Below are 11,989 nucleotides of genomic sequence, written 5' to 3' on the forward strand. Positions count from 1 at the left end.
GTAGATCCAGACTCAGCTAAGAGGTCAGTGCTCACAGAAATCTCTCCCCTCGAGCGGGAGGCTGGTGCTAACCAAGCGGGACTTACCAGGATCAGCGGGGTGGGCGAGATTCCCTTAGAGAGCCAACGCCAGGGGAGATTCAAGCCTTCCAAATGCTGGGTGCCGGGTCCAAAAGAGAGCCGCTGTCCTCCCAAACTCCTCTTAGTCCTCCTCCTCCTCCCGCGCTGGTGCCAAATGCCCGACTGCGAGCGCCGGTCTCGTGCTGGTCCGGTTTATTCTAGCCCCCGCCCCGACGCCCGCTGAGGTCCCGGTGGCCTGAGAGAGAACACCCGCCACGATTTAAAGGGCCAGCGGCTCGGTCTGTAGCCACAACCAGGGCGCCAACGCCTAGTGAGAGGGGAGCGAAGGGATGGTTCTCTCCGCTGCTGGGTGCTTTACTGCTTGGAAGCGCAAAGCCTCGCAGACCAGACAGCCCCAAGCGAGGAACAGGTCTTGTCGACAGGGTTTGAACCCTACTCAATGGGAGACTCAGCCTGGAACTGCCATATAATATAGTTTGGGACTGTAGGTCAGTGTGTTGGTTGATATAATGCAGTTGAACTGCATCCAACGCAACATATAGGTGTAGATGACTCATATAATGCAGCTCAATGCACTTGAACTGCAGTACATGGGTCTATGCACTGACAAAATAATGCAGTTCCAAATTGCATTATATAGCCGGGTAGATCCAGCCTCCTAGGAAGCTGAGGTGAGGGCAAGAGCTGAAATATGGTCAGGGAAAGAGGCCTGGTCTTCACAGCATGGGAGACTCAACTTGGTTCTCCCTTCCTTATAATATAGTTTGGGACTGCATTATACAGTCGGTGTATAGATTTAATGCAGTTGAACTGCATTGAACTGCAACTTATGGGCATAGATGACTCATATAATGCAGCTCAATGCAGTTGAACTGTAGTATAAGGGTCTACACACTGACCATATAATGCAGTTCCAAATTACATTATATGGCAGTGTAGATCCAGCCTCCTTAGAAGCTGAGGTGTGGGCAAGAGCTGAAATAGGGTCAGGGAAAGAGGCCTGGTCTTCACAGTATAGATCTCTGGTTTTCTGTGAAGCAGTGGTTCCCAACCTGTGGTCCTTCAGTGCTTAGGACCTCAGCTCTCAGGAGCCCCAAGCAATTTGGCCAACATTTAAGAATCTTGGACGCTGAAATTCAAAATTCCTGAGAAGGCCATGTTTTGGGAACCGCTAAAAGTGCATCTACACCAATGATTTCCAAACTCCGGTCATACTAGTGCAGTGGTTCTCAACCTGTTTTGGCCATCAGCTCCCAAAAATCTTAACAGCTGGAAAACTGGCTGGGATTTCTGGGAGTTGTAGGCCAAAACACCTGGGGACTCACAGGCTGAGAACCACTGTACTGGTGTTTTGGACTTCAGTTCCCAGAATTTCTGAATACTGGCCAAAATGGCAGCTAGGAGTTGAATTCTAAGCCATCTGGAGGTTCACAACAGAATTCATGCAGTTTGGTACCTCTTGAAATGTCCTATATCAGTGCTAAGGACTCCTCAGAGTTGTAGTTTGGCAAGACCTTTAACTTTCTCTGCCCAAAAGTGTTGGTGCCTCGCTTAAAAACAGCTCCCAGGATTCCATTGTATTGACCCATGGTGAGTAAAGTGGGGTCAAACTGCATTCCTTTTATCATGTAGACACCTCATACAGTTTAGACCTCAATTTTACTTGCCTGAACCGAAAAAAGGTTGAAACTCAAATCTGTCTACAGATAACACAAAAAATGGTTCTAAATTTCTGGTGACCTCCTGGTGCAAAAAAGATAGACCAGTGGCCAGAGTTTGAAAAATGTACTTTAAAAAAAAACATAGAGTTTCCCCACTGGCTGTACTTTCTGTGGAATTCTAGGAATTGTCCTCAAAGCACCTTCCCTGACTGTATTTCTTAAGGACCCCCCTGGTTTTTAGAAGTATAGCCCTTCTGTCCGTAGTTGCCCTGGATGTCCAAGGAGAGCTCGGGGAAAACCAAACTTCCACCTCTTCATCAATGATTTCCCTCACTCCAGATTAGCACCAAATCACTTTCATCTACAGGGATAGCAGCTATACAGCATAAATCACATCTTTGTCAATTCCTACTAATAATGTGACACAAAACTATGAGCCCTCTTGGATTCTTTGAGCATGAATTGGAATTGAGAGATTCCCTGTATTTATTTAATTTTTGAATTAGATTTACAAAACACAAGCTTCCAGAAATGCAGAGACTGTTGCCTCCCTATAATGAAATTACTGATCTATGACTGTATCCATTCATTTTACCAGCCCTGTCTCATGATTCAAAACAACTCTCTAAAGTCCCAGCTCAATGAATCTCAGCTTAGAACCCAATCTGAAGCCTGCTTCTGTTGTACACATATACCTACAATGTTGTACTATACTGCATCTGTCTTTTAAACAGATAATTTGTTCATTTCACTCCTGAAATTTAGTTGAATAACTTTCTGTTTTTCACAGAAGTGGTCCCCAAGGTATTAATCCCAGATGCTACTGGACTGGAAATCCCAGAATCCATTTAATCTGGCTGAGCATGGACCTCATAATTATGGGGGAGCAGAGGGCCTCCAGTTGCTCCATCCATGATTAGGCTAGGGCAATTGACACATACAAGAGAGGGAGGGAGGGAGATGGAGAGATAATATTGCAGGATTTCTATGTTGCTGAACTTCCTCAGGCCAGATACGTAAGACTGATACTAACTCTATGCTGCTCATACTCTATGATAGACTGAACTGTCAATCCTTTAATCTCCTAATGTACTCCACCACCACCACCACTACCCATTACCCTCATGTACCATTTTGTCTATATTGGCTACAACTCTTTCTTTTCTGAAAACGTGCCATGGGGTTGGAAGCTGATGGCTCACCAACCAGTACTGATCCACAAACCACTACTTTGAGTAGCACTGTACTCAAGCACAAAAAGCACACTCAATAAATGAAAACAGCAATTATTTTTGAGTCCACCCAGGAATAATAACACCTACCTGCAACCTATTCTATGTACAATGATTTGAGAGTAAGCTACGCCAAGCACATTGTGCTTGTAAGAGTTTTCCTATTTAAGAGTGGAGAAAGCAACTGGCCCACTCACTGCAAGTAGGTAAAATGAATAGCAACCAGCCTGTCGGAGTTGAGGCCCCTTCCATCTGAAAACAGCTGCAGTGTCCCTGTGGCTGAGAGTTTAGGGAGATGAAGCCCACCAGCATATGTGGTCCAAGGATTCAAAAACACTTCCAAAAGAGGTATTTCACTAAAAAGCAGTTATTGTTCTGTCATCATCAGTTTTGCACATTTTTAATTGTTCCTTTTGCTTGTGGCTGAAGGAATGATACCAATGAAATTCAGAAATGAAGGGTTAAAGAGGATGGTTTGAGTGATGAACTATGACTCTGGAGATCAGGGATTGAATTTCTCCTTAGGCATGTCAACTCAGTCAGTGAAATGAGGTAAGTTATATCTCTCAGTCTCAGAAGAAGGCAAAGATAACCCCCTTCTGAACAAATCTTGCCCAGAAAATACTGTGATAGGACTTGAAGGCACACAACATCATCATCATCAACAACAACAACAATAGCAACGAGAAACTTATGTGTTATAATGGCTTTTACATTCATTTACAGACTGCTGTTTTATGATCCTATAAAATAGTATCTAAGATTTCAGAACTAGGCATATTTCCTTAGCAACATCCAGTCTAATAAGATTTGCATCTCAGTAAACATCCATAGGATTAGAGTTGATGTCATATACTGAGGGTAAAGCAATGAGATTGGGAAGTGACTGTGGTTGGCATTCCCTCTTTTTTATTATTATTATTATTATTATTATTAAACTTTATTTGTACCCCGCTAGCATCTCCCGAAGGACTCGATGCGGCTTACAAAGGCCAAGACCTCAACACACAATATAACAATACAAAACAAAAGGCAAATTAAAAACAATTAAAACAGTATAAACAACAAGCAATAAACAATACATTAAAACACAATAAAACTGGGCCGGGCCAGAGTAATGGGTACAAGATTAAAAGTGCTGATGTGACAGGTGATATATAAGGCTTCTAGGGCAAGTGCAGAGTGCGATATACGATCTTAGTTCTAATAAAGTGCTTATGGGACTTGGTATTGGAGATTTCCTATTAATCTGGGAAGGCACATTGGAACAGCCAGGTCTTCAAGTTCTTTCTGAAGACTGCCAATGTAGGGGCCTGTCTGAGATCCTTGGGGAGGGTGTTCCAGGGTCGGGGGGCCACCACAGAGAAGGCCCTGTCTCGTGTCCCCACCAACCGCGCTTGCGACGCAGGCGGGATCACGAGCAAGGCCTCTCCAGATGACCGAAGTGAACGCGTGGGTTCGTAGACGGAGATGCGGTCACGGAGGTAGGATGGTCCCAAACCGTTCAGGGCTTTGTAGGTAAGCACCTGCACCTTAAATTGGGCTCGGAAAGTAAATGGCAGCCAGTGGAGCTCCTTGAACAGGAGGGTTGACCTCTCTCTGTAAGGGGCCCCAGTTAACATCCTGGCTGCCGCTCGTTGGACCAGTTGGAACTTCCGAGCCGTTTTCAAGGGCAGCCCCACGTAGAGCGCATTACAGTAGTCCAGTCTGGAGGTGACCAAGGCATGGACAACCCTGGCCAGATCAGCCTTCGCGAGGTACGGTCGCAGTTAGCGCACGAGTCTCAATTGTGCGAAGGTCCTCCCAGACACCGCCGACGCCTGAGCCTCGAGCGTAAGCAATGAATCCAAGAGGACTCCCAGACTGCGGACCTGTGGCTTCAGGGGGAGTGTAACCCCGTCCAGCACAGGTTGCCACCCTATACCCCGGTCAGGATTACGATCGACCAGGAGGACCTCTGTCTTGTCGGGATTGATCTTCAGCTTGTTCCTCCTCATCCAGATAGACACAGCAGCCAGGCACTCGTCCAGCACCCGAGAGGCCTCCTTGGAATTAGGTGGAAAGGAGTAGTAGAGTTGTGCGTCATCTGCATAGAGGTGACACCCAACTCCAAAACTCCGGATGACCTCTCCCAGCGGTTTCATGTAGATGTTAAAGAGCATGGGAGACAGAATAGAGCCTTGCGGGACCCCACAGCTCAAAGGCCAGGGGTCCGAGCAGGCGTCTCCCAGCTTCACCATCTGGGATCGACCCTCCAGGAAGGATCGGAGCCACAACAAAACCGTGCCCCCAAGACCCATCCCAGAGAGTCGTCCCAGAAGGATACCATGATCGATGGTATCGAAAGCCGCTGAGATGTCCAAGAGAACCAACAGGGTCACACTCCCCCTGTCCAGCTCTCTACGGAGGTCATCCACCAAGGTGACCAAGGCTGTCTCGGTGCCGTGACCAGGCCTGAAACCAGACTGTGACTGATCTAGGTAGTTGATGTCATCTAGAAAGCCCTGGAGCTGGGAGGCAACCACCCGCTCCAGCACCTTACCCAAGAAAGGGAGGTTGGAGATTGGTCTGAAATTGTTCAACACCGTGGAGTCAAGGGAAACCTTTTTAAGGAGTGGACGAACCACGGCTTGTTTCAGGTAAGATGGAAAAAAACCCTGCTCCAACGATGCATTAATGATCAACACAAACCAATCAACCAGCCCCTCCCTGGCCGATTTAATTAGCCAAGACGGGCAAGGGTCCAGAACCGACGTGGTTGCCCTCACAGCCCCAAGGACCTCCACCACGGTCTCAGGAAGAACAAGCCTAAAAGCATCCCACAAAATTGGACAAGCAGATGCCTCAATCACCTCCCCTGGCACTGTGGTGAAATTGGAGTCGAGCTCAAGGCGTATCTGACCGACTTTGTCTGCAAAATGGTGTGCGAAATCGCGACACCGAGTTGCTGGGTCGTCAAAAGTCTCCTCCACCACAGGTGGCTGAAGGAGTTCCCCAACGACCCGAAACAACTCCGATGATCTATTTGCTGCAGACACTATACGGGTAGTCATATAGGACTCCTTGGCTGCCCGTATAGCCACGGCATACGCCCTAAGAAAGGCTGTAGCCCGTGCTCGGTCGGACACGTCCCGAGAACTCCTCCAAGTGCGCTCTAGCCCCCTCCTCGTATGCTTCATCACAGCCAGCTCCCCGGTGAACCAGGGAGACGGCTTGTCATGACGCAACGTGATGGGGCGTTCGGGAGCGATCGTATCTATCGCCCTGGTCACTTCCCTGTTATAGAGATCGACCAGGACGTCGACAGGATCGCCAGGCTCCATGGCAGGAAGGACCCCAAGGTTCCTCAGGAATCCCTCCGGATCCATCAGTCTCCTGGGGCGGACGATCTTAATTTGTCCTTCACCCCTGCGGAGGTTTAGGGTCGCCGAAAGTCTAAAACTGACCAGATAATGATCAGACCATGACACAGGAAGGGTGTTTTGTTCTTCCACTCTGATCATTCCACTGTCCGCCACAAAAACTAGGTCGAGTGTGTGTCCAGCCTGATGGGTAGGACCAGCTATAATTTGTGATAGCCCCATGGTCATCATGGCGGCCATGAAATCCTGAGCTGCACCAGTCAAGGGAGTCTCAGCATGAATGTTAAAGTCTCCCAGCACCACCAGGCACTGGGAGACCAAGGCCGAATTGGAGACCACCTCTGCTAGTTCAGTCAGGGAAACTACTGGGTCGCGGGGTGGGCGGTACACCAGCAGAAACCCCACGCTATCACGGTTCCCCACCCTCAGGTGGACGCACTCAAACCCAGATGCTCGCGGAACAGAGCATCTGACCGCGGCGATGGATTGCTGATAGACAACTGCGACCCCTCCTCCGCGCCCCCTCAGCCTGGCCTGCTGATGCACTCCGAAGCCTGGTGGGCACAGCTGAGTGAGATTTACTCCCCCCAGCTCATCCAGCCAGGTCTCGGTAATGCAAGCCAGATCCGCCCCTCCATCCAGGATCAAGTCCTGAATGGCAGCGGTCTTACCATTGACGGATCTGGCGTTGATCAGCAAGACCTTAAGGCAAAGGGGACTGCCATGGGGCCTACCACTTCCTACCTTTTCAAGAGTACTCTGTTGCGCTTCTCCCTAGGGTGTTGGTGACCCGCAAGTCTCCTCCCCCACACAACCTGAATGGCGCCCCCTCCTCCGGTCCCCCCTCCCCACCTACATGGTTGGGATCTGTGGCTAGTCAACTTTCAGAAGAAGTAAGGCTGGAATATAGTCTCCCTTGGGCTTCAGGTAGGGATGCTTCCGATGTTAAACTGGAAGGGGAGCCATCGAGGGAACTAAGTGGACTAAACAGGGGAAGTGTTCTTGGGCGGGAAAGTGTGGCTGATTGTGTAGGGACAACTGGGACAGATGGAGTTTCAAATTGGTACAGACCAGGAGGGGGGCCCCTAACCGGGGAGCTATCTGTGGATTTATTACAGGGACCTGATGGAAAAAGGCGAGCAGGTACCACTGTGTCAATAAGGGGGCGAATATGAGGGTCCACAACTACCCTTTTGATGGTGATGCCCCATTTCTTTAGGCAAGATCGCATTGCCAGTAGCTCACCAAGCCATAAATTGTCTTCCGGTGTAATTAAAAGACACGTGGAGCGGTCAAGTGACTGGTAGTCCCTCCGCAGCCAAGTTATGGCTTTCAATCTTATTTCCCATGGTCTTTTTGATAGGATTTGGGCCAGAGAGTCACAAACCGCCCTCCTAGAGGTCCATCTGCCTCTATTGATCCTTAGGTCAGCAATGTCCACCGCAAAATTGTCTGTCATTAGGAGATGTTGATCCTGAGTAGAAACTGCGGTTGGCTGAGCAATAGGATCTGATATTAAATTAGCAGTTGTCCTCTGAATGTCCATAGGTGTCGTCCGCCAATCCAAGATGTTTTCGTTTCCATGCATACCCAACAACCCTCCCCTTCCCTCAGTCATCTCATCATCCATCCCTCCCTCCAACCCGAGATCCAATGAGCCTTCCTCTCCATTTGAGCACAAGTCCTTGGGCAAATCTGCACATAAGGGGTTGTCTGCCCTTGGGAGATCGGATTGCACTGAAGTTCTGGTAATATGGACTAGTCCACTGAAGTCCACTTCTCACCTGCACCCCGACTTGGAATGTTTAGGAATGGCATTTTTGAATTTACCTCTTGTCAGGAACTTTGATTTAAGTGCTAGAGACAAATAAAAAAACCCCTCAAATACCAAGAAAGCTAAACAATCTCAGTGTTGCTTAAGTGAAATATTATTAATTAAAAATTATCTTAAGACATACAGTTGAATCAAGTGTTCATCAGAGCCACTGTGGCACAATGGGTTAAATCCTTGTGCCAGGGGAACTGCTGACCCGAAGGTTGGGTTGCTGACCTGAGGTTGCTGGTTTGAATCTGCAAGCCTGGTGAGCTCCCATCTGTCAGCTCTAGCTTGTGGGGACATGAGAGAAGCCTCCCAGCTAACATATCCTGGCATCCCCAGGGCAATATCTCTGTAGATGGCCAATTCTCTGACACCAGAAATAACTTGCAGTATGTTCTCAAGTTGCTTCTGACACAATAAAAAAGTGTTTGTCAGTGTAGAAATAGGTTCAGATCTGACTGATGAATCTGAAAAATTCATTGATATACATTGCACATGTAATTGAATTCAAAGCTGCTTCTCTCCTCCTCTTTTCCCCCTAACCTATTTCTGTGTGTGTGTGCATGCACACACATGCATATGAGGGTATATGCACATGCACATGCACATGCACATTCACATACTTTTCACTGAAAGTATTCTAGAAGACATTCCAAGTCAGAGACATTTTTTTTCAAGGAGAAAAGAATTCAGGCCTTCTTAGTTTGTGATGGTCTGCAGATAAAAGTGTAGTTTGTTTCAAAGACTGAGTGGGCACTTTGTTCTTTGCACACAATGCCCACTTTCTTGAAGCGAGTGCTGAACAGAATCATTGCCTTCTAACTTGGAGTCCAAAGTAGCTGCCTAACAGGCAAGGGATGGCATTTGTGTAGGGGAGGTGAACAGGGGCTGCCTCCAAAATAAAGTCTTGAGGTGCATGCAGCCATGTGTACCGGAGAGAATGTGGCTCACTCATCAGGGCAGCCACACCAATATTCAGATCCCAGTTCAGAAGCCAGTGTTTTATTTTCTGATAAGATTTTCATTTAGTACTCTTGTTTAAGCATTAACATTTATTCAGTTAACTGCACGAGACAGAAAACTCTTCTGTTGTATAGTAGAATAGGATCGCATTGGGTGATCCAGGGCTGCATTTTCAATTTGGCTTTGTTTTTGAATGTTTCTTGCTTTGTTAAAAAACAAAATCTGTTTTTTTCTAGTCTGCCCATACAAAGCAGAGCCAAACCTGCAAAATTCTTCTAGGATCATTTCAAGTGAGGGCCCTCCCACATAGCCATATAATCCAATATATCAAGGCAGATGATCCACAATATCTGCTTTGAACTGGGTTATCTGAGTCCACACTGCCTTATAATCCAGTTCAATGTGGATTTTATACAACTTTGTGGAAGGGGCCTGATTAGGATTAAGAAAGAGCAAGTGACCTTACCAGTAATAGGCCGCTTGTTTGTTCCTTCAAAACCTGATGTTCATCTTCCATTTGTTTGGATCCAAGAACTTCACCAAGAACTGCCTTAACTGTCAGATACTATGCAAGCATCAAAGCTGAATATCCTTCATTTGCTGACCTAGAGCAAGGATGAGAGTTGTGTAGCCCTACAAAATGTTGGACTATAAATTCCATCATTCCTATCATGGGCTATACTGGCAAAGACTTTTGAGACTTGGAGTCCAGCAACAGCTTGAGGGCTACCTTATTCTCACCCAGAATGAAAAGCAAGCCTGATAGCTAAATTCGGTTTCAGGGATGTTCTCAGGGACTACTTCATTGGTGCGAACTGGCAGGGAAATCTCCTAAAAGTTCAGCTAGATGTTTAGAGATACAGTCAGCCCTCCATATTCATTGTGGTTAGAGGCAGAAGACTATGATAAAGGTGGAAAAACTGCAAATAAAAATGATAGTTGTTACTTGAGAAAGCACCTCTCTAGGAATGTCTTAGTCCTCTAGCATGACTCTGTGGTCAACATCCACTGGAAGCTGACCATAGAAGCTCACTAGACAGTCCAGAGATTGATAGGATCTCATCACATCACATCCCCCCCCCCCCCCCCGGTCACCATTTTTAAACCCTTCTAAAACAGTTCCCTGACCTAGCATCACGGAGCCCATCAAATGACACAGACAGACTTCCAGCTGTTATCCGAGATGCTTTGTCAGGGAACTGTTTTAGAAGGGTTTAAAGGGGGGGATATGTGGAGAAATCATCTTCTGAGCTCATGATTCATATGGAAATGGGAGAAAGAGAGGAAAAACATATTGAATAGGATTTGTCAAATTTGACTCTGTTTAATTGCTTCAATGACATGGAATAATGGGCATTCTCCAATGGGCTGTCTCCTATTGAGCACTGACATTTCTTTCCGAAAATCCTGCTTCATGAGCTTGACATTGTAATTTTTAAAATTAATGAAGTCATTAGAAATACTGAAATGTCAAGATATCACACCTTTGTTTTTCCTGTCATTTCTCCTTCATATTCGTCTTGGCTTCCAAAATTGCGCTACTGCTAGCTTTTTAAGTTTCAGACTTACACTATTGAGAGTAATGAGATTGGGAAGAAAGGAGAGGAACTCAGAAAAGCCTTAAGAATAATGCCTCCTGTCTCATTGAGAGTAAAGATATTGGGAGGGAGAACAGAGGAGACCATGGAGAGAAATGGTGTAGAATGATGCCTTCTGTTTCCTCTAAGCAGATGGTTGAGCTGGGAGGAGGCAATTCTGTGTGATGGGAGTAAGTAAATTTTTCATCTTCTTTAAAGACAAAATGCCACATAAAGTAGACAATTACACATACAAAGAAGACAATTTTCCCTGTTTTCCCCCGTTTTCCCTCTAACTCAGTCTGATAAAGTTTTCAGCTTCCATAGAAAGTTGACAATAGAATCACCCTGGATAACCTACAGATTCCTAGAGATAACATTTTTCTCAACTCCATGAATAACCAAATTCATAAAAGTCAAACTTGCGAATGTGTGTGTGTGTGGGGGGGGGGGGGGGGCAACTGAACAGTTTAGGTATGCAATGAAAAGTAGCAGCAAAGATACCAGGAAAATGCATATACAGTAAATATAATAGTTTTTTATTTAAAACAAATGAATTTGAGTGTCCCACTCTCTGTAATGCTTGAACTATGAAGGAGATTTTGTTTGGGGGCAAAATTCTTATTTGGGGGCAATGCCCTCATTCTCTCTTCTTGGTGTGCTTCAGAAAAAGAAAGAAAATAAGACACTGTGGCGTATTACACTTTTAACTTTGTGTAGGCCTGTTCCAATTCATCCAAATAGAAAGGAGCATTGTTTGGAAAGTTGCTAACAAAGGGCTTGGTGCATCTCAATTTGAGTTCAAAGAAAATGTAGAATTACCAAAACATTTAGCACCCGGGTTAGCTTACTTTTGACAGATACTATGGAAGAAGAGGTTTTTAAAAGACTTGTAAAAACTCAACTTCCGGTATTCTGAAATGATCTCTCTTGCAGCAAGTTGGCGTTGGAACACACTGTGGATAGCTGGCGTTTGCATTCCTTCACCTCCCACTTCAGGCACTCCGTGAACCAGGAGGAGCTGCTCCACTGATTTGAAGAGTTATCATACTAGTAGTTAACATATTACAGATGCTCCTAATGTGAAATATGTTTCATTTGGCCATTTCCCCCGCTTCGTTTTTCTATTCAAACAAACCATCAAAGTACAATAGAGTCTCACTTATCCAACACTCGCTTATCCAACATTCTGGATTATCCAACGCATTTTTGTAGTCAATGTTTTCAATACATTGTGATATTTTGGTGCTAAATTCGTAAATACAGTAATTACTACATAGCATTACTGTGTATTG

The 11,989-nt window shown here is 46.0% G+C and overlaps 1 protein-coding gene across 1 annotated transcript in view; it reads right to left on the minus strand.

Moving 5' to 3' along the window:
- The window catches only part of pmp22 (peripheral myelin protein 22), a 47,757-nt gene extending 47,496 nt beyond the window's left edge, over positions 1 to 261 (minus strand). Inside the window, exon 1 of the mRNA XM_003217081.4 lies at positions 87 to 261. The gene's annotated coding sequence lies outside the window, so the exon portion shown is untranslated. The remainder of the gene's footprint in view (positions 1 to 86) is intronic.
- Positions 262 to 11,989: the final 11,728 nt, after the last annotated feature.

This window comes from Anolis carolinensis, chromosome 2, assembly GCF_035594765.1.
Source record: "Anolis carolinensis isolate JA03-04 chromosome 2, rAnoCar3.1.pri, whole genome shotgun sequence".
Lineage (NCBI taxonomy): Eukaryota > Metazoa > Chordata > Lepidosauria > Squamata > Dactyloidae > Anolis > Anolis carolinensis.